Below are 27,986 nucleotides of genomic sequence, written 5' to 3' on the forward strand. Positions count from 1 at the left end.
ACATGAGTTATTGGAGGATATTATAAGAAACTAATTTGCTGCTCTGTGAATCAGCTTTGGGATAGACCAGAACACAGCCACTGAATTTCGGGACTGTTTGCTAAGGGGACTCAGGGGTGGAGGTTGGGAGTTATTATATAGTCCTAAGTGGTAGAGTTAGAAGGAACCTTTAAAGATCTTCTAGTCCAATCCTACTGCTGTGGACAGGAGCATCTTCCACTAGACCATGTTGCTCAAACCCATCCAGCCTGACCTTGATAACTTCCAGTGATGGAGCACCCAGAATTTCTCTGGGCAGCCTGTTCCAGTGTTTCACTGCCCTCATGACAACAAATTTGTTCTTTGTGTCCGGTCTAAATCTTTCAATTTAAAAATATTGCCTCCTGCCTTGTCATGGAGATCTTGGCAAGAAGTCTCTGGCTGTCTTTATTTCAGCCCTCTTTATATACTGGAAGGCCAAAATTTTGGGTTCCAATGCAGCTTCTGTATGGAATTTGCTGTCTGGGTCACCGATTATTGTTTTGTTTGTTGCCAACACAGCCCTGTAAATATATAATATCTCTACTGTTTCTTTGACTTGTCCCCACTTTTGTCTTGTTTCTGCTTCCCTCACCATCATGTCTTGCCTCTGCACGCTTTCTGTCCATCTCTGCTTTGTGCTGTTCAGTCCTGACCTGGCCTTCTGAAGCCTTGCTGTCCTGTCTCCTCATAGTCCTTCCTTCCCTTCTGTTCCAGTTAATCCTAAATTCATTACCCTTGATAATCTGATTTTTTTTTTTTTTTTTCCTTTCAGTAATGCAATGTCCTTAAGTTGTTTTTTACAGGCTAACCTTTGCATTTCTTTTCTGTGTAACTTCTGGTTTCTCATCAAAATTGTTTTCTTCCTCCTTCCCTTCCTTTTGTCTCAGGTCTAATGGACTAGCAGATCTGATTACATTGTTCCCTCTCTCTCTTATGCTTTTCTTCCTGAACCTTATGAGGCTGTGATGGTCTTTTTAACCACCCAAAAGAATCTGAGTTTGAAATGAACCCATCTTGTGGGGATATGTATTTCTCTGCTTAGGGCTTTTTTTTTTTTCAAGAGCTACTGCCTCAACTAAACCGTTTTGGTCCTTCTGCATAGCTTCCTATCCCTCTTCTTTTCTTCCTTTTTCCCCAAGCAGTTTCTTTCTCTCCTTGGGTGCCTCAAGAGAGAGTCGCTGCAAATGCAGGAAAGCCCCTGCCTCCCATTCTCAGTCCTTTCTTATTTTGATCCCTGGTGCAGCTGGATCTGCGGGCTGACTTCACTGGTTGTGGCCTGAGGGAGTGTGCTCTGCAACGTCCACATGTCAGAGAGCTGGCCAACTGTTGCTGTTGAAAGATGTGATTTATAATAGATATATTTGTCTCATAGCATTTCACTTCAGCCTGAAGAGAGAGCTGAGTGGAGAAAAGATAGACCTTAGCTGGAATATAATGTGCAGCTGTTCTCCAAACATACTGTGTTTATGACCCAGGATAATTCAGCTAAAACGATCTGGAAACCTTCAGAGATAAAATGCGTCATTTGATGGTTATACTTCTTATTTTCTGAAGCAGCAGTAAGCTTGCACTCTTTCACTTTCTTATAGGTGACCAGCTGGAGCTTGGAGACTTGGAAGGGCTGGTTTGTAAGAACAAAAGATATCACTTAATTTGGACAGGTTAAATTTGCTCCAAGAGCTGAGCTGTACACCTGGTGGATGACAACTTTTCCAAAGGAGCCAGAGTATGACTGGAAAAAACTTCATTCCTCCCTGTCAAGTAATAGTCTTGTACTGACCGGGGGAAAAGAAAAATCAGCATGATAGATACCACTCAAGATCACTCTGGACATTTTTTGTTTTCACCAGCATATGATGAGGGATCAGCTCATAGTGCAAGGACTGGAATGTGGCCAGGACCATGGAGATGGCTAGACAAGTTACTTATGTGCGTGGGACGCTTGGCCTGAGCCTGATGTTGCTTTTTTTCCCCCTGCTCTGTAACCTCTACAGAGTAGAACTGAAATGCTTCTAGTGCACTGTAACAGTGGTATGTAAAGGAGGTAAATAACATTTATTCTCCCATCCCTTAACACACATATTCAATACAAAATGCCAAAATATGTGACTAATAAATGGTGCAAAGTTTCTGCGAAGAATGTTAATAGGTTTTCTGTGTTCTCACTTCCACTTGAAAGTTACTTCTAATACTCCAAACAGAAAACACTGTAGAGGACAGTAATTTTCTGTGTTTACTAGAAAACTTCTGTACAGTATCTGTTTATAACCTCTCTGTCAGCTTCAATCAGAGGTGCTGAATTTTGACCCTAGAACACTTTGACTAACGTGGAAGATAATGATCTCTGGCCTGTGCTCCAGAACAGAGGGAAATTTAAATAGTGGACTTGTAAAAATATTATGTCAGTCAATATTTGACTTTACACAAACTGAGGTTGGAAAGTGTTGTAGGTATTCAGCTCTAGGAGGTGTCTAGTCATTATGTGGCAGTAGATTTTGCTTTTCTTTTTCCAGCTTGGCTCAAGATGCTGCCTAGGGAGATTTTCTGTGTGCTTTCTGCCACTAGCAGGACAGTTCTAGTTCTGGCTGTGTGCTGAGTCTTCCTCTACTGAAGGTGACCTGATTCACCCCGAAATGAGAACAGTTTCCTGTTGCTCAGAGGAGTGAACTGGCTTGCAAAGCATCCCAGTGAGCTCCAAGGAGTGGATAAAGAAGGTTGAAGGTGGAGTGAATCCATCTACTTACTCTACAGCAGTACACTCTGCTTAGCTCAGCCTCCTTGGTTGACCTAGCAAATTTAGGTGGATTTGGGAGCAGCAGTAGGAAGATGCGGGGTGCCCCATCCTTCCCCTGTTGCCAGAGGCAATGGTGTCTCTCAGATAATAGTCTGGAGTAGTCTTCACAAAGGTACAGTGTGAGCAAGACCCTGTATTCGCCATGACCTTGGTCAGGCAGTGACTGAACTGCTCAGCTGCAAGTTCCCTGAGCTGTTCAGTCTGCACTTGCCATAGCAGGCTGCATTTCAAGTGAGTGGAAACAGAACTTGATCGTGTGAGGTGTCAGACAGCCCTCATAGTTGGCAGGGCCATCCCATCAGATCCAGCAGCTCTGATGGTGCACAGTGCAGGCAGGAAGGAGTTGGGCCTTGGGGGAATGGAGGGAGAAGTGAGGAGAGGAAAGGATAGAGAGAAACGTGGCAGGGGAAGAAGTAAAAACAAATGGCGAAAAAGGAAAAAGTAGAAAAAAAGCTCTTGCATGAGTTTTATGTTGCCTTATGATTTTGTAAAGGACAATGTAGTAAAAAAATTATAAGAAAAGGTAGTTACTCATATTCCCAGAACTCTGGTCTGATTTCCCTGCACTGCAGTGCTTGACAGATTCTCCTTTATATTTCACTGAATATGTTTTGAATGGTCAGCTGTAGGTTTGGTTTTGGTGAGGGTCACACTGTGTGACAGCTGACCTGAGCACTCCCACTGTTGTTCCTCCAGCCCAGCCTTAGGTAGGAGACAATACTAAAGTTATGCCTGGCCTTTTTTCTTGCTTGTTCTGTGGGCCACCATTGGAGCTGGGCACTTGGGATTGGTTTTCTTTCTCCTTCTGGGGTTGGTTTGTTCATCTGTAGCAAGGAACAAAGAGAAGGGTGGATATTTTTAAACATGGTAGAACAGGATGTGTGGTGAGAAGATTTGTTATGTACCAGTCTGACATGAACAAAGATTTGAGGTGCAGCAGCTGGCTTTGGGGAAGGCATTTTACATGGAAGTTGTCTGAGAGGGCTTGCACCTAGATTACTGTACTAGTCCCTGGCTGCTTATCTGAAGCAAACCTCTTACTACAGTTTTAACTTGCATTTTTAATCACAGACCTTGAATTAGAGACACTGGCTTCCTCACCAATAAAACCAAACAAAAAGCATGCTGTTTTTCTACTAATGGATGTTCACACCATGAGATCAGACTAGAAATAGAATAAAGTGAAGCGACCCAAAATGTATATGGTATACTTGTGGACATTGTGGTTTTATTTTAGAGGAAATGTTTTAATACAGAAGAATAGCCTCTGTATATTTCTTGTTCACTAATTTTCAATGGTTTGATGTCCTTATTTCAAGTGTATGTGGCTATTGTGACAGGTGTTGAAACCTATACTGGGGAACAGCCTGTGGAAGAAGCGCTGGTGGTCCATTTCTGTGTGAAATGCCAATTCCAAGTGGATCCACAGATTTCTACAGACTGAACTGGGTGCCACGTGATACGTCTGCCAGACAGCAAGAGTGTTGCCATTTTAGTCTGTGTTTATACCAGCATTCCAGTTTTGACTTTGTTAATTATCATTTGACTGGATTGCTATAATTATTATTCACTCTTAGGCCAATAGATATTGCAGCAGATGGTGAAAGTGATCATGCTATGACTCTGCTTTGCCTTGTTCAAGAGTTCTCAGCATCCAACTGTGCCTGCAGAAAAATGTAATCCACTTACTACTGAAAATTTCTGGAGGTTTGACTGCTTTATTGAGGTAGTCTGATAAGAATACAGTTGCAAAAAATCTAACTAGATTTTTTTAAATCTGAATGTGCTATGCCATATAAATGTAATAGATTGCATAGTACACACAATGCATCCAAGCTTGATCTGTAGATGCATTGTAGAAACTCATGTCAGCTATTCTGAGCGTGTACACACTCACACAAGAACTGGCCTGAAGAAAATTTATTCCTGGTGTGGAAATGGATGAATTGCAAAAAAGTTAATTTGATTCTCGTGTCTGGGAATATTCGTTGGTACTGTGTAATCAGCTTGTGCAGATACAGTGTTGGTGGCTTCTACTAGATCGCATACAACTAGATGAAAATGTTGGAACCAGTGACAATTGTGTTCCAGTGGTAATAAAATTACAAGTGGTACTGATGATGCTTTTATGTAATAAGGTACAACTTGTGTATTAACTTGGGCCTCATGGCAACCTATAGCTGTCTGATTTTAGGTCCATTTTTAATAGATTGGTGTGTGCAGTAGGTTGGTTATGAGTGTGCGTATGTGGATTTGCGCTCTGCAAAATCTTCTAATAGGAATGGGGTCAAGGTGTGACTGAATTCTCTGTCAAGGGTTAGAGGTGTCTCTAAATAAAACCAGGCTGTATCCCATAGTTAGATCCCCATAATTCTAAACAACCAGCTAGGGAGTATGCACCAGGTATTTAGACAAACTAAATCTTTTGGGTGTATTTCACAGGATTAATCTATTTGTGTGAAAATTAAACTTCATGTTATTTTTATTTTTTGTTGAAGTACATGAAAATTCATTATCAAATTTAAGTCTACCAACTTGGTTGTGGTAGGAGGAGCTTTGTGGACAATATGTTATTTAGAGCTGTCACATTAGGAGCTGCAGAGAGGCTGGCCTGGGTTATAAATTTGTGCATGAGGACTCTGCTGGGTTTTCCCTTAACTAGCAAGAAGGGTGTGAAGAAGCTTTGGGTGCCAGCATCTTATGGGAACAGAGCTCATTGTAGGTTTTGAAGGGAGATGCTGGAGATGTCCCCTTAGCAGGGGGGGTGATGTAAAAGGAAGAGTGGGGTGAAGGAATTCACTTACATACAGCAGCACGAGCAGATGTTGGAAGAGAGGTGTAGTCTGTCATTGTACTTAGATGACTACGGCTTTTGTCAAAGTGGTTATGCCCTCTGCTATCTCTATGTGTTGGGTTTTTTTGGAAAAACCAGGGAGAAGAAATTACAATGCTCTTAGTTGTACTCTGAGACCGTGACTCCTTTTCAGACTGTTTTCAGAGCCACTTTGAAGCAGTTTCCAAAACAGTATTTAAAGATAAAATTCGTTAGGTTTCTATTAAAAAAGTCTAACAAATTTCTCTGCTTAATTTAATAAAATTCAAGCAGGTATGCATTTGGACCAGTAAAATATTAGACTGAATTTTTATATCTGTCTGAGTCTGTCTGAAGGGCAGACGTGGAAACAGAATACTGTCACTAAGCTCTGCCTTCAAGGACTACAGTTGCACATTTTGGAGCTGTCTCTAGGCCACCATTGCAATCAATATTTACTGTAATCACAAATGAAATGAAGGAGTCTTAAAGTGGTGGGTGCATTTAATAAGATGTTATAATGACATAGCAATGAATTGAGGATCAATCAAAACTTTTTAAACTGGTGCTGAATTGATTTAGTGATTTGCATTTGGCTTAATACTGTATGACTGTTGACAATAATTTATTAAAAAAATTGCATTGCAATTTCCTCTTAATTGCACATGGTACGCTTCAGGGTGGCAGGGAAGATATTAAAATATGAGTAACAGATGTGATGTTTGCTAATGGAGCATTACATCCTGTGTATCTTCCTCATCCTGTTATTTATTTATCTTTTAGAAAGAGAAAATCCACTTCTTCCTATGAAGTATCTGTTTTGGTTATTTTTTTTCCAGAGGGCTGAACTAGTCATCATTTCTCATAAATCAGTAACTGGAAAACAGCCAAGTATAGCAGTTATGTACCATAACATTATTATTAGTGTAGGGTTATTAAGTCTCAGTTTGGCCTTCAGAATTTTAGATGTGCACCACTGTTTGGGATCTGAGCTAAAGATGCCTGGAGAGAATTAAAACTTCTTCATTCATGTTCATGAACTCTCTAAGAAATCCTTTATAGCTGTATTCTGCCAGATGTGCTCTGTTCCTGATGTGGCCAGGTAAAGTTGCTCTTGTCGGGTAACTCTAGGGAAATTCTGTTTTCAAGGACACTGTTCTTATATTGATCAGCTTTGACAATGTGTGCATATCTATATGTTCTGTGTCCTGTTGCTGCTGACACTCTTGCTCTTCCTTCTCAGTGCTGACACGGTCTCTCTTTTGTGCCATGGGGTGCCACAGCACCTGAAGGAAGCCACAATTCCTGAGGTTTTTTTCAAAAGCAGATACAGTTTTGGAGATCTGGTGATGGGAAGGTACAAACCATGCTTCCCAGGCACTTCTCTTGCAGCCTCTTACCCTTTCCCTCGAGGAGAGTGATGTCTTGGTTAAAGACTTGTAAGAAATTCTTTAACTCATTGTTAATTCAACTTGCAGTTCATCTTAGAAGAAGTATAATCCATCTCTTTGCCTAAACGTATGACAAACTTGAGATTTTCAAAGGTTTTTTTTCTCCCCCTTATTTAATATAAGGAGAAAAAACCCCAACCCCCAGCATGCCTCCCAACCAACCATTAATAATTATTGATTGTTACCAATAACTGTTGCCTGTGCATTTACTTTGCTCAAATGTCAGAAAGCTTGAAAAAAACCTGTTTAATAAAACTTCGATATGAGAGAAAATGACTTTGCTGAAAGTATAGGAACTTTTTAGCTATTTTGGGTTTGGTTTCCTCTTAGTTTTCTTTGTAGATGTACTGAGAAATAAAATGTCCTCTAAGACAGAGAGCTAGTTGTGTTGTGATGAAATAATACCCATCCTTTAAAATATTTTTCATATTTTAATATAAGAGTTGTCTTTACTACCACTGCTGATACTTAGAACTGTAGCCCAGTGTCTTCAGCTGGTTGAGAACCTGGTGTTCCTATTTTGTGAAAAGTAATCTGAGTCTGTTGCAGTTCATCTTCACGGTCCATGTAACTTCTTGCTAAGAACACATATTTTAAATACTTTTAGTAGTTTCTGTTAGCTATTCCTGTATGTTTCCATGGAGACAAAATGGATCTTTTGAAATAGTATTTTTCATGGAGGAATGCTGCAGTTTTGTGCTCTCTTTTGTTAATAATTCTGATTAATTCCTGTTAATTTCTATGACATCATATGAGTTTTCTGATTTATTTCCTCCCAAGTTGTACCATTCAAATTATCATAACAAAATTTCCTTACTACTCCTTAATGGCTTTATAGGACCACACAATGCATACTGCATGAAGTAATGGCTGACCAGCAGGTACTAGAAAAATGGCATTATGCAATAGATGTCAGGAAAACCTTCACCAAAAAGACAGTTGCTACACCTGCAAATGAAAAATAACAAGGCGCTACTTTTCCATTGCAGTGATCATCTGTATAATCCTGCATGAGCTGGGTAGGAACACTCTGTGCTGACATGAATATCCTGTCTTAGAATAGTCTTAATGTAATCACAAATTTATTATTGGAGAATCCTTCTCACCTGTTGTAGACTGAATTAGTGTGATAGTTGCCTGTGTTGAGCAGATATGTAGGAATGGAATGAGGTACTTCCACTCATGAACTTGGTGAGTTTTAGGGCAGCTCAGGCTTGGTGCCTGGGTATCCATGTTGCTGATGTCATTGCTGGATGGGATGCATCCTACATGATAGGGAAAATTGATATTTAATATCACCTTTATCTACCTGCATGACCTCTGTGTAGCATAGGAGTGATTTAGTTGTGCAGAAAGATGGAAAGGTGTGCTGTGTTACCACTAGATTTTTGCTAGGAACAGCCTTTAGAGCATTAAAATGGAACCTAAACTGGCTTTCTTTGGTTTGTAGTAGAACTTTGCTGTATAGATACAGAGTGTAATACAGAGTATAACATCCCAGGGAAGGCTGTGGAGTCACTGTCATTGGAATTACTCAAAACACTGTCATGGCCCAGCTTCAAGCTTAAACAAGGTTTTGGACCAGATGACCTCTAGAGGTCCCTACCAACGTCAGCCTTTCAGTGATTCTGTGATATTTTTGCCAGTGTAGTTGCCTCTTGAATGAAAGGAGTAAAATGGCTATATTTGTAAGATACTCCTAATGTAGACCTGACCTGTAATAATTTTGTACATGATTTGCTATACTGTGCCTTTTTTGTCTATGTGGCATTGCAGTAACTGCTTTGTCCTGTCAAGAATTTGGGCACAGAATAAGGGTACTGTATATTAAGCTGCATTTTGGTTGTCTGTGCATTCTCTGGTCTGAAATTTAACAGACCTTCTTGTTCTGACATCTGCAGTTTTTGTGACCACTGACATCCAAGAGAGCTTAAAAACTGAAAAATATAAAAGCTCCTATAGGTAAAAAATACTGAGGAATTTTTATACTGTGTTGTACTTTTGCTGGTGAAAAAAAGTATTTCTGGAAATTGTTTCTGGCAGGTGTGTGGCAAGAGAAATCCATTAATGTGAAAACCAGTAGCATTTGTATGTAGCTGATAACAGCATTCCAAACCCAAGATTGATAGCTTCTGATAAAATAAAATACAGATATACCGGTTTACCACTTTCCATTTTGGCAAATGGACAAATTTTACTTCATTTAAGTGAAGTGCTTCTCAACCCTCCTGCTTCGATAAACTTTAGTAGTTGAGCCTTGCCAAGATGAACTTCTGTAGTGTTCTTAAGGTCCTTAGTAAAGTTGTTCCTAAATTGACCAGCTTTTTTTGGAAATGAACAATGAAAATAAAGTTGGATAGGTAGTAGTTAGATGAGACCTTAAAACGCAGTTTATTGTAGGAGCAAACTGTCCTTGACAGTCCAGCTGCTTTTCTCATAAAAACTTCTGCAGACTTTTCTGGGTGTGGACAGTGAACAAGTTGTGAATCTTTGATGTTTGTGGCCTTGATGCCTGGCTGGGTGAAATGCTGTCTGGAAGAGTAATGAGAGGAGCTACAGTTCTCCTACCCAGATCCTGACCCCTGTTTAGCCTGCCAGCGGGGGGACTCGCCACATCCGCAAGTTGTATCCCACTGGCAAAGAACTCCAGGGTAGATGACAAAGAGGTTCAAAGGAGGGACCTGTCTGCAGGCACTTCCTAGCCGATTTTTCCTTGATGCCTATCACTTTGTTATTAAAATCTGTCTGTTTTGTGCTGCATAAAACATTAGTGTGTGTTGTTTTATGGGCTGCTGTGCTCAGTCCAGTCTCGTGTATGATAAGCACATTGCTGAGCAAGACACTTGTGTAGCTGTTCAAAAACAGCCCATGCAATACACACAGAGACAGGAGAAAAGCATATTTTGTCTTAGGACATCCAGGAATTGTTTGTCTAGCTGACTTCAAGGAAAATAATTTTCTGCTGGAAACACTCAGTTCATGTTACTGTGGGTTTCTGGATTTCATGACAATTTGTGGGTTTTTTGAAACTCATCTGAGGTGAAACTGGTCTCTGAATTTCATCATGCACTTAAGTGCTAATGTGAGTGGCACTTGTTGTGTTTTTATATTCACAAAATAAGACACCTAAATTAACTGTTAACATGTGATTTGGGATAAGTCTTGGTTACAGAATGCTGGGTGAACCACTCAGTCATTTCACTCTCCCAAGAACCAATACTGGTTGTCTTTTGTTAGAATGTTTTTCTTTGTGCTTGGATTGCTATTTTTTTTTAAATCATACAACACCTAAAAAATTTAAGCAATTGTTCTGCAACTAGATGGTCAAAATAGGACTTGATTTAGAATTTTCAAATAGAATTTTTCAAATATAAGTCTTTGACACTTTATTTTATAGAACAAAAGCATGTTGAAATGAATAAAGTGATTTTTGAGGGAGATTAGGGCAAAAGAAAAAATTTAAACCCCTCTAAATCTGTTTATATAAAAATAATTTTTATTGACTGTTTTGTAGCGCCATGTGTCAAAAATAGCCATTTAGCACAAAAGTAATCTGATTTTGTGGCCTTCAAGGAAAAAGTTATTTGTAATTGTGAAATTTAAAAAAAAATTGTAGAGCTTGGGAATGTGCATGTGAAATATAGTAGTGTATTGAGGTAACATTTTGTTGATGCAATGAATGAATGTATACTTGATTGGATAATGGGCAATTAACACGTTGGGTCTGGCATATCTAGAAGTGTGTGCTTGAACTAGACGGATTGTGAGGGTTTACTCCACTTTGTACTTCACAGAGAAGGCATTTTAGCCCTCTGAATGTGCAAAATATCTCCAAGTGAGAATGATTTAATTTTAAGTTCAAAGTAGCAACTTGTACATTCTTCCTGAATTTATAGGGCAAAAAGGCAGAAAAGGTTGGGATCAAGATTTTCATGAAGCTTTTTAATGAAACAGGAAAGGATCAGTAATTTGGAAGTAACCAAAATGACCCTCCAAGTATAAAGGCTTGTAGTTTTCTACTGCACACATATTTATTTCTCACTATTAATCATTAACTTAAAAGTCTGCCTGTGCTTTCAAAGTATGTCTTGAACGTTTGTGCATGAGGAATACAAACACAGGTTTTCCAAAGTGAAAAATAATTAAGATAAATGTTGAGAGAGGAGCCAAGTATTCAAATTTGGCTTTGGTTGAATTACTACTGTCTCAGGACCTGTGGCATAGTTCCTTTGTGTAATACATTATTCTGCCTAATGTGTTTAATTTATATAGAATCATACAATATTCTGAGTTTGAAAGGACCCACTAATCATAATATTTGAGAACTAGTGTTTAAGCACACATTAATAAAATGAAAATAGTTGTAAAGATGGCCCTCAGTAATAGATTAAGTAACAGTTCATTACTAGTGGGTCATGCTGAGTTGCCAAATCCGACTTCTCCAGGTACTGAGTTGTGGCTATGGGGGAGTCTGAGTGATGTGCACACATATATTCCCAGGCTGCTTTTCCCATATCTATTTCAGGGACTGATGGGTTGGAAACATTGGTGACTTGAGCTTCACCCCTAGTTTAATTTGCTGGGATGTGATCAGATTCATGCCTGTCCTGCTATTGATACCTATGCTAACCAACAGAAAGCTCAATTGGTATGTCTGCAGCATGGATAAACTCTGAAAAGAAAGTTTGGTGAAATGCTGCCCTAAGCAAATTGACCAAGGCTTTCCACTGGCAAATAACAGCAGCAAGTGAGGAGAAAGGAACATTTTTTCTGATCTATTTACAAGAAGTTCCACAATAACCATAGCCACAGAAGTGTGTGGGCATTTCCTTGTGTAAACAAGCCCTGCCCTCTGTTAGAAGAGGATAAGTGTGCAGCCTTTTGCTATGTAAGTGAGACTTTGGCCATAGAAGGTTGCAGATAAGGAACTATGTTTACTCTGTATCTTAGATTTGCCTTGTGAATTTTGAGTCACAGCTCAGTTTATGGTTATTTAGGGAGTGAGGAATAGCAGCATTTGGTTTATAATTCAAACTGGAATGACTTCTTTACTGCTTGTTAATTTTGTGTGTTCACATAAAGAGACTGGAAAAGTGATGTTGACAGGAACTTGGAGTAACTTTACCTGGAGTCACAGGTGTTGAACTACTACTCAGAACTGAGTCCCTGGTTAAAGGAGCTCACCTTAAAAAAAAAAGAAAATAAAATTAAGGGGATTCTCTTATAGAATGAGGTTAAACATTTGGATTTCTAGCTGATGACATTTTTGGGTCTAAACTCTTATTCTGTTTCACAGAACATAAATATTTATTATGTTCCTTTGGTGCACAAAACACCTGTGTGCCCATTCTGTGGTTCATGGGAAAATGATTTGACCAGGAACTAGTTGTTTGGCCAATACTTGTCTGTACAACATAGAACATCTTTCAACATTACTTTTTTTGAGGAGATTTAGTGAGAAAACTAGGAAAATATTTCTAAAATTTTGTATTTAAAGTCATGTGGAATTTCCTGTATGAAAAAAAATCTACTGCAGACTTGGCACACGCAGACATGAATATTTTAAGTTTTTGTTTCTATTCTACTGAAAGTGCACTTCCCAACTGCCAAAGTACTTTTCGCTTTCCAGTTTCCTTTGAGGGCATGAGTGTTCCTTTAATCACGAGCTGGCTGCTCACAGCATTCTCTAAAACACTTGCTCAGCTGCTTCCTAACTCAGGATCAATAACTTCATAGATAATTAAACTAACCATCTCTTAAAAATAGATGCCATCTTCCATATCCCTTATGCCCCCAACCTCCCACTTATCCTATTTGACAGTCTCTGTTCATGCTAGTTTGCCAAGCTGGGTATTAATACTCCAGTGCCAGAATGCCTGGCTCGAGCCAGTGAGGGATCCTGTGCAGACAGCTGCACTGCAGCCATTGTAACTTCATAGCTTGAAATGCAGGCACTTATTTATTTATCCTAAATATAACTAACAGATATAGAAATGCATTTTTTAAAAATGCACTTAATTATCAGCCCAGCTGTTGCTGTTATGAGCATTTTCTAGGAAATGCTGTTTCAAAAGTTCCGGTTTAGTTTTTTTACTTTAAAAGTAAAATTAGCGTACACTAACAGTATTTTGGAACCTTTAGACACAATATTGAACTTGTGATTTCTATCAAAACACAACTAGATGGCTGTCACAAATGTATAACCTTGAACAGCTAAAGTGACCTGAAATTTATTATTATTGTTATGAAACATGACACTGTTCTGCAACAAAAGACGTTAGGCTGGTGTAATAAACGCAGTCTTCATTTATCATTCTTACTGAGTTGTGTTATCAGCTTTCTTGGAATAAATCATACTTTCATATTGATACTTTCAATTGGAAGACAAAACAAGTATATTCCTTAAGCTAATTCCTGTGTTCTTAGAATTTTTACTTTACAAAGTTTAACATTGTCAACTCAAATTGCCTCAAAGAGGTATGAAATTGGAATGCAGACGTTGTCTGTTAAAGATTGGGAGATGTTGATAGTGGGGATTAGACAAAATCTCTAAAGAGGTTGTCTGTAAAGGGCAGATTATATAGACCTTTTGTCATGTTTTGTAAGAGTATAGATAAATTAGAGTGGCTCATTACGTTGGCAATGATGAAGGACCTGGTAGCATTTGAGTTGTTGTCTCAGAATTAAAATTACCAATGACACCGAATAAAAATTAATGGGCAATTAAGACTTTGAGAATAGTAGGAACATAGGTTTTATAAAGTCACTGTGTATTTTGATATGTGTAGTTAAGTTAATGTTTTTTTGTTTATATACAGTTGTCTCAAAAAGCATTCAGGAACAAATTGCCTAATGTAAAGGAAGTATATGCTTAATATGTTTAATAAATGCATTCCCATTCCTCTACTGCATCTTTTTTGTTAGTAGAACCCTTTTTAATATTCCAAAATACTGAAGCTGATACAAAACTAATTTGTATAAATTGTTCCATGAATACATAGTAGAACATTCAGATGTAGTGTGAATATTCTTAAATTATAATTGCATGGCTGGGGTGAACACTTTTATTTTACTCAATTAAATTTAAATTTTAATATGGTCATTTGGACCCAAGCTTGGGAGGGAGGTGGGGTGAAGGGAATCAGTTTTCTGTGTAACAAAATGAACTTGTTTTTCTGCCCCTCTCAACTTCCTTGCAGATTAAATTTTAATAAATGTTAGTAACATAGGAACTTTTTAGGCATCTTTTTAAAAGTACTTAACTGTTAACAGTATTCCAATGGACTTTAAAGAAACAGTTGAAGAATTTCTAATTAGTAAGTCACTTCAACTCAAGTGCTGACAGGTTTTTAATAAGCTTTTAAATAATATGCAATGAAATATTATTTTGTTCCCAATATAAAATACATTAAAGGAAACCTATATTAAGTAAAATTTAAATTAATGCCTTAAAAAAATCTTATCTATTGGACTAGTAAAGTTAATAAATATCTACTGATGGCTTATGTCATAATTCTGATATGACTGCCAATACCCAGTTGTTGGAGATGATGGAGTTATTTTTTGAGACGGTTGTGTTTGTAGATGATGGTGCAACATTCTTCAAACTGCATGGGCAGTTACTCAATACATTTCTCCATGAAGTCTCTTTTACTAATTGAAATACTTGGTAGTGGAAAGTATAAATTATTGTTTGCTGAGATGTTTAGGCTTCAGGCTAGTAAAAGTCAAATTAGTTTAAAAAGTGGGGGGAATGCCTGGCCTGGGATACACAGGACTAAAACCAATTGCTCTTTCTCGTGGGAGAAATTTTTCTTACCCTCTTGTGTCAGAAATGTTTGGTGGGTCTCAGCATTTCCAATCTCTTCCCTCCCTACACTGGGCAGCAGATGTTCCTGCACTGAAGAGACCCAACAGCATGTTAATAATTCCCAAAATATTTTTGGCAGCCAAGTACTATCATACTGGGTGACTTGGAGAGGACTCTAGGAGCATTGTAGGAGTAGCTTACTAGTTTGGCTGGGAATTCCTTTGCAATAGCAGGTTTGTTAGAGGGCACAACAAATGTTGTTTGTAATACAAATAAGAGTAATCTTCTCTTGAAATCAAAGCCTTATTTCATTTTAAGTTAATGGTATTTATGATACTGGATGATGGGCTTTGGTAGTGGTAGGCTAAAGAAATGAGGAGGGGAAGAAGGAAACAAATAGGGTTGTTATTTTAAAAAAACCCACAAATCAACAATATATCTTTTAAAAAGAGATACTTGGGAAAATGTGGAAGGTGGCCTGCAAACAAAGTGCTTATTTGTTTGATATCTAATGAATTTGATATAGTTTCAAACGTTATATGTGACCTTGAATCTCTGATCAATTTTTGTACTTTTATAGCCACTCTATTTCTAATAAGAGCAAGGAACTCTAATTAATCTCTAAATTTGTAAAATTGGGATATATCCTTTAAAAACCAGCACTGTTTGCCACACCATTTCCCAAAACTCTGATGGCTTTACAAAGAAACCTGAAATTATCTTCTTGTTTGGTAATTTGATATTACATCTGTCTGCCTTTACATATGTACGGATGATGACCCACAAGGGTGAACAGCAACATTTGAGTGTGGTGTAGTGTTTTCAGCATTGCTTTCAGCTGGTCTAGGGGTGTTTACCATGGATGTGTGGTGGGTTGGCCATGACTTATGGTCGATGCTTTGTGTGAGGAGATGAGAATCTTGACTCCACGTTTCAGAAGACTGATTTATTATGCTATGATATATATTCTATTAAAATTATATACTAAAACTATACTAAAAGAGTAGAGAGAAAAGGATTCATCAGAAGGCTAGAAAGAACAAGAATGGAATGAATAACAAAAGCTCCTGACTCTGAGAGAGTCTGAGGCAGCTGCACCTGTGATTGGCCATTAATTAGAAACAACCAACATGCACCAATCTAAGATGCACCTGTTGGTAAACAATGTCCAGACCACATTCCACAGCCATCAGATAGTTGTTTACATTTCTTTTCTGAGGCTTCTCAGTGAGAATAGGAGAAAAATCCTAGCAAAGGATTTTTCATAAAATATCATGGCTACAATGACTGCCTGCCAGCTGCCCATCCAGCTGCCCATCCAGCTGCTCCTGGGGTGTCTGTGTCCCTCCGTGTTTCTCACTCGCTTCCCCTTGCTCAGCCCTGGCTGCCGGGCAGCGTTTTGCCCTCCCTTGCCCAGGCTGAGGCGGTTGCTGTGCTGTTGTAGGTCACCTCAAGCTGCTGTAAAGGCCACTTGTGGAGCACCCTGCAGGTGAAAAAAGCAGCAGGGAGGGGCAGTTGTTCCTGCAAGCTGTGTCCTGAGGCTGTACTTGCCAAGCAGCGGCTTTGTGAGTGATGGCGCCTACCCTGCCCTGGCTGGTGTAGCTCAGGATCAGAAGGTTTCTGCCAGTTTCAAGGGCTTCTTTTTGGCAAGCCTTGCCCAGGGCAGAAGGTGGCTGGCTTCCCAGAGGCACTGGACCCTCCATCTCTGCCTCTAAGGTGTTCCTTCTCCAGTTAGAACATTTTACATCTCAAGGACCTAAGTGGATAAGTTTTGCGTCTTGTTCTACTTGCTTTGCTTGATTTTTGTACAGTGTTTTTCTTGCATGGTGGTACTGAGCAACTTCTTAAGGTGATGCACACAAAAGTAGTCTTTCCCCACTAAACCCTGATTTTGAATTTCTGAGCACACTTCCTGGAAGACAGAAGACTTCACAAATGCAGTTAAAAGAGTTTTTCTTTCTGTTTTTCTTGCAGAGATAATGCTGGGTTAGGACTTCAAAGAATGCTTGTCACTATCAGGCTGTGCTTGGGTAGATACCATCTTTTGTTTGCATGTGTTTGGCCTGAAAGTGTATCCCAGAGTTCACTATGATGTGTTACTCTGTTACAAGCACACAATTATTTTAGAACTAAATACAAAGTTCTCATTGCATTTTAATCAAAGGGAACCTGCAAATATTTCCTCATGGCTGCAGTGTGTAATAATTTCAGCACTCAGCTTTTCTTCTTTCCATGTCTATGCCTCCAGATTGCCAGTAACATGAACAGAAGCTCAGCTGAGATCTGCTTTGGAGTGGGCTCACTTTTGGAAGGAGAGCACAAAGCTGCAGTGCTTTTCCTTCTTTTCCCATTGGCCAGGTTGTTCTTATCTTTCCTCACAGGTTCATGGTGTCAGAGAGATAAAAATTGCCTGGAGTAAGAGTCACTTATTTCATATAACATGATATACGGGCATTGAAATTGTGGAGTAGTAGTTCTGGCAATACAGACCTCTGAAAATTATTTGGTTTTAATGTACTCAAAGAATGCTGTATGTTTAAATGTTTAGAGTCTAGTTTAAGAAAAATAACAGAAAAGTAGTACTTACTTTTTAAAAAACAGTATTTGCAGTCTGATGGTGGTTTTTTTATGTCAACACTTTTGAGACCGAGATTGTGATTTGTTTGAAGTTTATTGGTCAGTGTGAAAATTTACTGTGAAAGCTGTCTGTGTTTGTCAAGTTAATTTTTCAGGAGTATGAAATTCAAACTTTGCAAGTTTAAATATTTAGCCTAGAGACTGGAAGCTAGTGCACTTCCTATCAAAAATGTTGTAATTCAAATTGTAAGCATAGTGAATTATCCCAGCATTCATATGGGTAATTTTTATTCTCTTTATGTGATTAATTAATGCTTGTTATGTTCCAGTGAACTGCAGGATGCTAAAATAAAGACAAAATATTATATGTACTGATTTAAGCTTATTATTTAAATGTATTCAATTAATTGAATTAGGAAATTGCTTGGATGTCTTGAAAGCAATAGTTTAGTCCATCACATTTTTTATCTATTAGTCCTCAGAATATGTTTGCACATTTGTTAAATTGTTGATGACTTCAGATGTCCCCATGCTTTGACATTCTTTGGAATACTGACATTGCTGCATTTTCAAGTGGGATAACAAAACTCTCCAGAGCTTGTCAAACATGAAAGGAGAGTTATAAATTGGAACTACTTAATGATTTATGCACACATAGCTCACCAGAAGTTTTGTGAAAAATTTTAGAATTTATGGACTCTTGTGAATGATTACTTAAAAGTTAATTTGAAAAGACTTCTGCAGCTGAGAAATCTGACTCTGACTGGAACTGCAAGGTGCTACAGTCATAGGAAGTGATAATATGGTAACTTGGCTTAATTTCTTAAATTTGTGGTCAAAACAATCCTAGTACCATAAAAGTGGAAAAATCAATTTCAGAGTGCTTGTTGATTTGTGTAAAGTTTTTGATTTATTTGTAATACTATATCTTTGTATTTTGGTTAGCTTTTGTATTCAAGTAGCTCTTTCTAAGCTAAATGTGTTCTTTGTTGTCTTAGCCAGCCTGTTTTTTCATATGTGAAATAGTTTTCATTTAATAGTTCACAGCTGTAGTTCAGGGTATCAGTTTTGCATCTGGGAGTATCTGGATGAATATATAGATCAGTATAATTGTGAGGACAAAAATCATAATGCAACTAGGATGGCTTAGAGTTAATTCATCTGGGGGTGGGTTGACAGAACTCTAAACACACACACAGGTGTGTGCCCTGACAATGTTCTTGGTTACATCAATGAGAGTAGAGCCAGTAGGTGAAGTGATTATTCCCTATTATTTGACACTTATTAGACCATGTGTGGAGTCCTGTGCCAGGTTTTGCCTCTCCTGGCACAAGAATGCTTCTAAGTTTGAGTGAATCCACGGACAGGCAGTGAGGCCGTCAGAGGACTGGAGCATGGAAGGGAGGGAGGAGGCTGGGTCAGTTCTGCTTGAGTTGTGCAGACTGCAGAGGAGGTGCTGTGAGGAGGCCTAGGACATGCAGACATACGTGCAGAAAAAGTGAGAGCTGAGTTCTAAATTGAAGCATGGAGCTTCCAATTCTGAGTGGAGGAAAGAAAGAAACTATGAAGTTATTTAAGGACTGGAACCTGTTGCTGAGAGACAGTGTGAGCTCTCCACTCTTGGAGGCTGTCAGGACCATGCTGGATGAAGCCCTGAGCAGCCTGGACTAAATTCACTGTTGTCCCTGCTTTGAGCAGAACATTGAACTAGGTCATCCCACATTTCCAAGCTGGAAAATATTGTGATTTTATGGAATATTAAGTGATGAGTGCAGGGCAGGACATGCTGTAGCTTCTGTGCCAGCGCTGTAAACTGCTGAGAAGAGTTTGGCGTGGGGCTGCAAAAACTTGTTAGAGCAAATCTGCAGGCAGAATTCCTGTTGTGAGGCTTCACAGTATGCATTTGTAGAAATCTGAAGGAAAAGTTCATATTATTCAGAATAGATTTTGCATCTAATAGATAAAGCTATGTGATTGCTGCAACTTTTTATAGAAAATATCTGCAAATTCTACTCCATACTAAAGACTTCCCTGCCTTCTTCTCTCTAAGGCATGGAATGTATTTTTCTTTAAATTTCCTACACGTGCATGTTTGAATGGTTTTGGTTTATTCACATTTGTGTCCTTTCTAGGCTTCTGTTCCTCTTCTGGTTCATAGCAATCTTCCATCTCGAAAGAAAGTAGCTCCCTGGGTGCCTGACGGCTTCTGATTTTGGGCTGCTTCACTTTTTTTGCTCCTGTTTGACTTGAGATAGATGGTGTTTTTTTGTTTCCCACTCACCATTTTTTTCCACTTAAGTGTTTGTGATTGTCTTGATAGGTACGTTAAAACTCCTTGCTGTCACACCAGTGACTTCATGAGCCAGTTCTGTCAGAATTCTGGAGTGCAAGCTACCATGTTTCTTCAGCTAAAAGTAATTTTGTTGTTGAAGGTTTGTTTCATGCATGGGCAGTTACTGCTTACTTGAAGTAATTTTTTTTTTTTCTGATAATAAGAAAAAGAAACATCTCCAAATCACATCCAGATTAATCAGTGCTTCTACAAGTAATCATTATGATTATATATTTTATGTTTCCCTTCCCTTAATGGCTAAAGGAGAGAAGGAAGAAAACCCTGTATGCCTGTTCCACTTATGACATGTAATAGGATCCCTGCAGAATAGGAAGTATTGGGTGGTGAGGAGAAACAGGAATGGGAAGGGAGGTATTTTGGACGTGGAAAGGGGAAAAAACGGGTTGACACATGGTGTTGGTGGCTTGAAAACTTCAGTTACTTGTTCACAGGATGTATGCAGACTGGGTATCATTGGGAAACAGGACAGAATGAATCATCATCATTAGGAGAACAGATGCTGAAGATCAATTCTAGAACCACATTGACTTCATCATAGAGATGAAGAGAACAAATTTAAAAGCCAAAGGTATCTTCTAAAACACCTGTGTACTTTGGTGGCTTGAGAGACTATGCAAGTATATTGTCACCATAGTGCTATTTATTCAGCTCTTTGCTTTTTGTATTTTGCTTTTTGTCTTAGTTCAAAGATTCTGTCTTCTGTTGTGGTCCTGGGTTTTGTATTGGAACCATGTAACATACTTTCTAGATGCTTGAACAATAAATAACAGTAGGAATATTATTTCTGTGACCAGTTAAATGTTTGCTACATTTCAGGCCTTTGCTGACATGTCAGGGTTGTGGAATTGCAAGTGTGTTGTGCTCCTGCTCTGAGTTTACTGATAAGAATCTGTTCATTTTTTACATTCTCCTTGCTCAGAATTCACACTCTCTATCTTCTAAAATCCTCATTAGAGAAGAGAAATTTTGGGTGTAGAATATGTATGGGTCTCTTGTTCTGAGACGAAGTTTCAAAAAGTACCAAGTCCTTCTTCTATACATTTAGGATTTGAAGCATTTCCTGCCTCTTCTTGCACAGGGGATTAATTAAAACACCCCAAAAGCCAACCAAAACTCACAACTGTTAGTAATACCAAATTTTTAGCAGAGGGCTGATTGAATAGTTAATGAGAAAAACAGATTAATTTTAAATAGGAAGATAATTTTTTTAAAAAATGAAGTGTTCATTAATTTGGGGAAGTATTTCTGTCTCTGAAGCATTTCTGTCTCTAAAGCTGATTCCCTCTGCATGTCGAAGTAAATGTCTAGAAGTTTGGATGTTTTCAGTTGCAGAGACCAAAAAGTTCATGCTAGTTGCTCAGATGTTTCCCCTCAGAAAACTGGGATGTGTGGATAGGTGATTAGATATGGATGTGGTATAAGCATACCTTCTTGAAAGTGCTGATTTCAAAAGTGACAGTGTTGAAATACTTAATGTTTACTTAAAAAGAACAACAAAAAAAAATCTGGCCTAAACCTGTTAAGGCCCCAAAATGCTAGAGAAATGAGATACTGACAGTTAAAATGAGTTTAATGCCCCATCTCCTGAACCAGAATTAGGAACCTTACTGGATTAAAATAATACAAAATAGTTTTGTGATCTAATTCTAGTTTATTTTGAAAAAAAAATGGGGGAAAACAATGTAGATATCTTCGATGTTTTTTGTTGTGGGTGTCTTTTTTCTTTCTTTGACTTTACTCTTGTTTTTCAGGTCTATATATGAGATCTACATTGAGTTAGCATTCATTGATTTATCTCAAAAGCAAGTTTGACACATCTTAGTATGTTTAATGAAGGTGAAATTTTCTTTTGAAAATAATCATTATAAAGATTGTTTTTCAACATGTGAAGCATTACTTCTGGGATGTCTAATATTAAAAGTTAAATAAACATCACCTTCTGTTTTTTTTTTTTATATGAAATCCTAGTTTAAATGTCAGAAGACTTAATTATAAGAACACAACTTCATTATGAGTTGAGGAAGTGATGGCCATCTTTTATATTTCTCTTTCATCCATTTGCTAAAGCCACTTTAGTTATCAGATAGAAGCAGACTGTTAGATTTGTAATGGCTAATTTTGGTTTTTTGTCTGGAAAAGCAGAGCCAATCTGAATCTCAGGATATATCTGATATTATATCTGGAAGATATAGAATTGAGCATTCAGCTTGTAACTCCAGTTAAGGATGCTCTCTGGTGAGTTTGGCTTGGTAAAAAGAGACTCAAAACAGGAATTTTGAATTGGATAGTATTTTAAGGAATTTAGAATTTAAAGTAGAGAATTAAGAGTTTATATGGACTGTGAAAAATGCACTGATTCCCTGTAGAAACATCAAAACTGAAACATTCAAAACACTGGACCCCCCTGGCCCTTGACTTTAGACTGCCAGGGTGGTAATGGTTTGTCACAGTGAGGTTTCTGAATAAAATAAAGCTGTTAATAAATGACATGCAGGGTAATTCAGTATAGTGTTCTAGTTAAACATTTGCATCTTTCTGCCACTCTCATAGATTAGAGGGGACTGTTGAACATTAGTGGTAACAAGATGCACCTCATATGCATGCTAATGGATTATAACTTTTATAGGTGCAATTTGTACCTGTCTCTCAGTGGATTGGGAAAGTGGTGCATGAGGAACAGATCGTTAAGCATCAGTAGCCAAGCTTTGCTAATTAGCACATCTTCCAGTGCCAACTCTCTTTGTCCACAGAGAATGTAAATTATTCTTATTTTCTCCCTCAATCTTTTGGGCTTCTTAAGCAATGTATCTCTTCGACTGGGAGATAGAGACTGCAGATTTGTAGTTTTCAATTCTCATGATTAATTGAAGAACGGGCATGATTTATTCAAAAGCAGGGATGCTGCCAAAAATGATCTAATTGGTTAAATAAATAAGCCTAAGCTTTTATTACTCAATGTGTTTTTTATTGAATTATTAATGCTATATCACCCTCCAAATCAGTAAGAGTTAATGACTGATTTGCCTAAGGCTATTAATATTTTTCCAATCAGTGGTAAACTGCTATGATGACTTCTTTTGCTGACTTGTACCTCACTGTATTTGTTCACTTGGCAAAATGGTGTTGATCATAAGAAAGGAGTGGAAAACAGCATCTGAATTTCAGCTTGTTTTAGTTAGGTTTTTTTGTACCTGATGAAATACATAAGTAATTCTGTTCATAAAATAGATCATGAAATAGGTTTTGGGATAAGGGAAACAAAAAAGAGGAAATATTTTTTGAGAACCATTTGTTGTGAGTGGGATTCAAAGAAAGAGAAGCATAATGCATTTGTTTAGCACCTTTGCCATGAAAAAGGAGGAGGAATTTGAACATTATATAATTTTGTAGTAAGTAATAGTCCCATATATGAACAGAGGTGTGCACAAAAAAGTGCTTCAATGTAGTATGGAATGGTTCTGAGCAAGTGCCCAGAAAAAAAAGATGAAATAGTCTCTGACCTTAGCAAGGCACTAAGATCTTGAAAATTAAGCTTGAATCCTGTTTCTTTGTATCTGTTTAGTTCTGAAACAGAAAACCATCACTAACTGTTTCTAACTACAGAAATAAGATAGGTAATCATCTAGTTAACTGTATCAGATGGCCATTGTGAATGTGTATGAAAATGTGGGTGTATCTCTGAAAAGTAATTAAAGAAAAATTATTTTAGAACCAGAAAAATATTTCATGTTATTGACTACTAGTGAATGATATTACCCCATGTGTATCCAAGCTAGTGTTACTTAGACCTTTTTGTTTCAAATGTTAGCTTTTGTCCATCACATCAGGTGTAAGCCAGGTGGCTGAGAAATGCACTTTTTTAATATTAGATGTTCAATTTTTTTTTTCCTCTTGAAACTTTTCCAAGTGGGTTACATTGCAGCAAATGACTGAGCCTTTTCCCTTTTCTCAAACCTTTATTTGAGAGTAGGGATGGATGAGTAGTCACTAGGAGGTGGATAAATAGAGTAAGAGGAAGAAATAAAGCCATGAACTCTTCATGATGGAGAGGAACAGACTGTGTGTGGGGAAGACAGCTGAATTTTAGGAAATTGCAATATGGCATTTGGGAACTGTCATTTGTTAATTCCTGCAATACAAGTAGAGAGAGAAGCTTGAAACACAATAATATCTAGGCAGCAGTGAACTAGCTGTGGTGTGAGGTAGTGGAGGCTAATGGTGACAGATCGGATCAGAAAGGGAGTCTGTCTAATTCACGGGCAACAGCTCAGTAAGGAGGCTTCAGAGACATTGCCATCCAGCATCTCTGGTTCAGGAGCTACAGAAAATGGCAAACCTGTGGTATTCCTGAGGCTCATCTCTAGCTGCTCTTGGAGATGCAGCACTGCACTGGACACACCTTTGGCCTGACCCTGTGGGGCATTTGCCAGGTGCTTAGGGACAGTAGTATTGATGTGTGGAACCCATTTGTGCAAGGAGAATTTCGAATTCCCTCAGCTGCTGGACTTTCAAATTTTGGGTGCCACTGTAGCTTAGTTTGGGATTGTCTTTGAGAGGAAAGAGTGTAATAATGCTTCAGCATTCTGGTAGTCTGATAGCTTCCAATGCAGCTTCTTGGGGTCATTGAAGAAGTGAATATACCATAGAGTAACTTTGAGGATGTGGAGTCAGAAACTACCTGAAGGCTGGGAAGGGGAAAGTCACTTGGTCACATTTGTCCTTTTTCCATTCTTGTCTTTTGTATGTTTATATGATAATACTGTTGCCATGAGAGAGTATTGGAGTCTGAATAAATACTTAGAGATTAAAGTAGAAGCAATGTATTAGATTAGTGTTCCTATGGCAGATTTGTGCATTTGCATTTTTCATGCAGTCCCTATAAATGATTACTTTTTTTTCTATTTCTTGTTGCTAGGTGAAAGACCCAGGGGGAAAAAAACCATGGTGCTTGCTCTCTCAAACTGTTATACTCAAGAAACAGTAGTTTGGTGTGTGGAGGGAAAACTGGGACTGGTCTCTAATTTTTTTTTTTTTTTTACCAATGGCCTAAGTTTATTTATAATAATAACAACTAAGTAGTATTTTTAGAAATAAATACTTTAAATTACTTACCGTTTTAAACTCTGTTTCAGTAACAAGCTGGTATAAGAAGTCCATTGTTTACATTAAGAATCAGATCTGGTTTTGTACTAGAGATCTAGTCAGGTTAAAAAATAAACAGTGTTTTATTCAGTGCAACAAAGAGAGTTGTTTTCTTGGCTTTTATGAGGATAGTTAGCTTTTGCACAGACTTTTATGAAGTTCACATGCATAAGCCAATATAATCAGGAATGTTCCACATTAGAAAAATATTGCAGTGGCTGTCAGAAAATCCAGAGGTGAGGTTTAATGACTTAATAAATATTTTGCATTTTCAGTTTAATATTTATAGTTTTGTGAGGTAGTTTTGCCACTGGAAGAAATTGAAAAGTGTGTGTACAGAGAAAGAAACAAAGGTAGAGCATGCTGTATTCTTTTTAAAATACTAGTAGTTCTTTGCTGAATATATTCTTTTGGTTCCTACCTGGTTTTTGGTTATTTCTTCTGGTAGTGCAAAGGTAAGTGGTTTTTTGCATATTTAGTTTCTTGTATTATCGAGTCTTAAAGCCGTTGCATCTTATAAAGAAACTTAGTGAATGAAACTCATATTTCTTTAAAATAAAGGTTTGGATTTTGAGTTAGAAGAGCACTGTAATCGTAGCAGTTGATTTGCTGGCTGATCTGCCTGTGCCTTGGGGATGGAGCCACTTAGAATGCAGCATTATACAAGTGTTTTGAACTCTTGCAATGGATGTTATTGCAATGGTTTTAATTTTAAGATTTTGGCTATTACAAAAATACATCTACCTGAAAAAATAATTTCTAGGTTGTTGTAATCAGGAATTTGAATTTTTCATGGTTCTGCTGAAAGACGTTCTAATCCTGACATAAAAGGTAAGAAGAAAACTTTGAACAGAAATGCAGTGATATAGTCCAGTCTGTGAACTTTTTTTTTTTTCATGTCACATCCTGGTAGTCCATGTGTAGAAATTCTTTTTAACTCCCCACAGAACAGACTTTATGATCATGAGGAATTGGATTGTGGATCATACCTGTAGAGAGAGAGGAGTGTGTACCAATATGTACATTTCTGTGCTTTTACATTATGGTTATTGTCTGAAGGAACATACCTCTTCTGATGAACAATAAAATATTCAGTGTCTGGGATGAGCTGGCACCTAGAAGAGGAAAAAACTCCAAAACAATAAAACAAAACAAAAATTTAAAAAATCAACAAAAAAAGAACCCCAACAAGCAAAAAAAGCCCCAAACTTTGTTGCAACTTGCTTCTGTTAAAGAAGATAGTGGTAACTTTCTTGAAACAAATAATGAGAATGAACTAATTGACACAATGGATTAGTCATAGCAGCAATACCACTGGGACTTATGAATCTGAAAGCCTTGAATTCACACAATGAAAAATGGCATGCTGCCTGTCCATATTTCCCTTGTAAACATCATGATCTGTCATCTTTGTATATGGCTCTGTAGCTGATAAGGATTTAAATTTCCATTTGTCTAATGTTTGGCTTTACATTTTGAGGAATAATCCTAATAAATGTATTTATTTTCAGACAAAAATTTGGCTATGTATTTTATTATATTATCTATATTTTTACTTCATGGTGTTTATTTTCCCACCATTAAACATGTAGTATAATTATTTTCCCCCATCTAATAATACAACCAGAAGATTCTGTTATTAGCCACATGTTTGTGCAGGAAGAGAAGGTTCATAAATCCAGTAAGTTATTTTGCACTGGATTTTGTTCAGTACTTTAAAATGAGTTTTTTATAGCTATATCAAAAGCCTAGTAATAGCAGGTCTGGTCACTTCCCCTATATCTGTGTAGCCCTTTGACAAGTCAGAGTCAGAACTGAAAGTGAGGATTTCCTTTCTGTGACCAGTGGCTTGCCACAGGACCATTTGGGTCTATCACACAGTTGATTTTCAACTGTACTTGATCAGCTGACACTTGGCCATGCCCTCCTGGCTGCTCCTGTGAGACAGACCAGGTAGGACACCTTAGTGTATGTTTTGCTATGGGATTTATTTTTTTTTTCTGACAAAATGGGAAAAAGGCTTTTCTATCCCTTGCTCACCTCCCTCCTCTCAGTATCTGACAAATCACATTAGTGCTATTGACCTGCACTTTAAAGAGCAGTTTTTCAGTGCTTGAAGGCTGATTGTTTTCATGCATATGAAATGGAGGTAATGCAAAAATCTGCCTCATGTGCCTCGTTTGAATGAGTTTATGTGAGTGCAGGCACTTTTCCACTCACTGTTTTACTGGCTATATCAAAGATATGCCCCAGAAAGCATTTAATATTTCATTCTCAGTTAGTAGGAAATAATGAAGGAAATTTGTGCCAGGCTGTAGATGCTATCTAAATCAATGGCCTCTCTGCTTACCCCGAAAGTTTCCTTTTCTTCCTTTTCTCCCCGGGCGTCCTTGCAGCTTCTGCTGCTGAGGACCCCAGCAGAATAAATATTAAAAAAATGTAGATAATATATATAGAGACATAACAGTGTCAGTGAAATGAACTTGTGTTTTTCTCTTGCATTTTAACAAAAGCAAGCCATATCTCACTTTTAATCTTTCCCTCTGATTTCTTCTTGTTAGTTTTGGACTTCTTTGTTTTTTCTGTACATGTGTGTGCCCCCTTCTGATTAGAGTACTGCTGACTAAGGGTACTGAATGCAAAACAAACCTATTAACTTAGTTCAGTGATGTGCAAATGCTTTTGCAGTTATTCTGCTGGACACAAGCTATCTGTAAGTATAACCATTTGGAGTGTATTTTCTAGTGCTCTGGACTTTAGAGAAATTGATTGGATTGACTCCGATGCTGAGCCAGCGTAGGTTTTTTTTTTTTTGGAAGTGTTTGGATTTTTGATGGAACTATCAAGACCGCTAAAATCTTTTGTGTTTAGGAACACTGAAAAATGTGGAAAGATAAACCTGGAGATTAGAGATACCTGCCAGTTAAGAGCTAAAGTCTGATTTGAAACTACTTCAAATACTAACTTGGATTAAGTGGTTTTAAAATACTTTTTTTTTTTTTTTTAAAGCAAGTGATGATGTTTGC

The 27,986-nt window shown here is 37.8% G+C and overlaps 1 protein-coding gene across 4 annotated transcripts in view; it reads left to right on the forward strand.

Annotated features, from left to right (window-relative positions):
• The window catches only part of SEMA5A (semaphorin 5A), a 315,396-nt gene that overhangs the window by 32,037 nt on the left and 255,373 nt on the right, over positions 1–27,986 (forward strand). The gene's annotated exons all lie outside the window — the stretch shown is intronic.

The sequence above is a fragment of the Passer domesticus genome, chromosome 1, assembly GCF_036417665.1.
Source record: "Passer domesticus isolate bPasDom1 chromosome 1, bPasDom1.hap1, whole genome shotgun sequence".
Lineage (NCBI taxonomy): Eukaryota > Metazoa > Chordata > Aves > Passeriformes > Passeridae > Passer > Passer domesticus.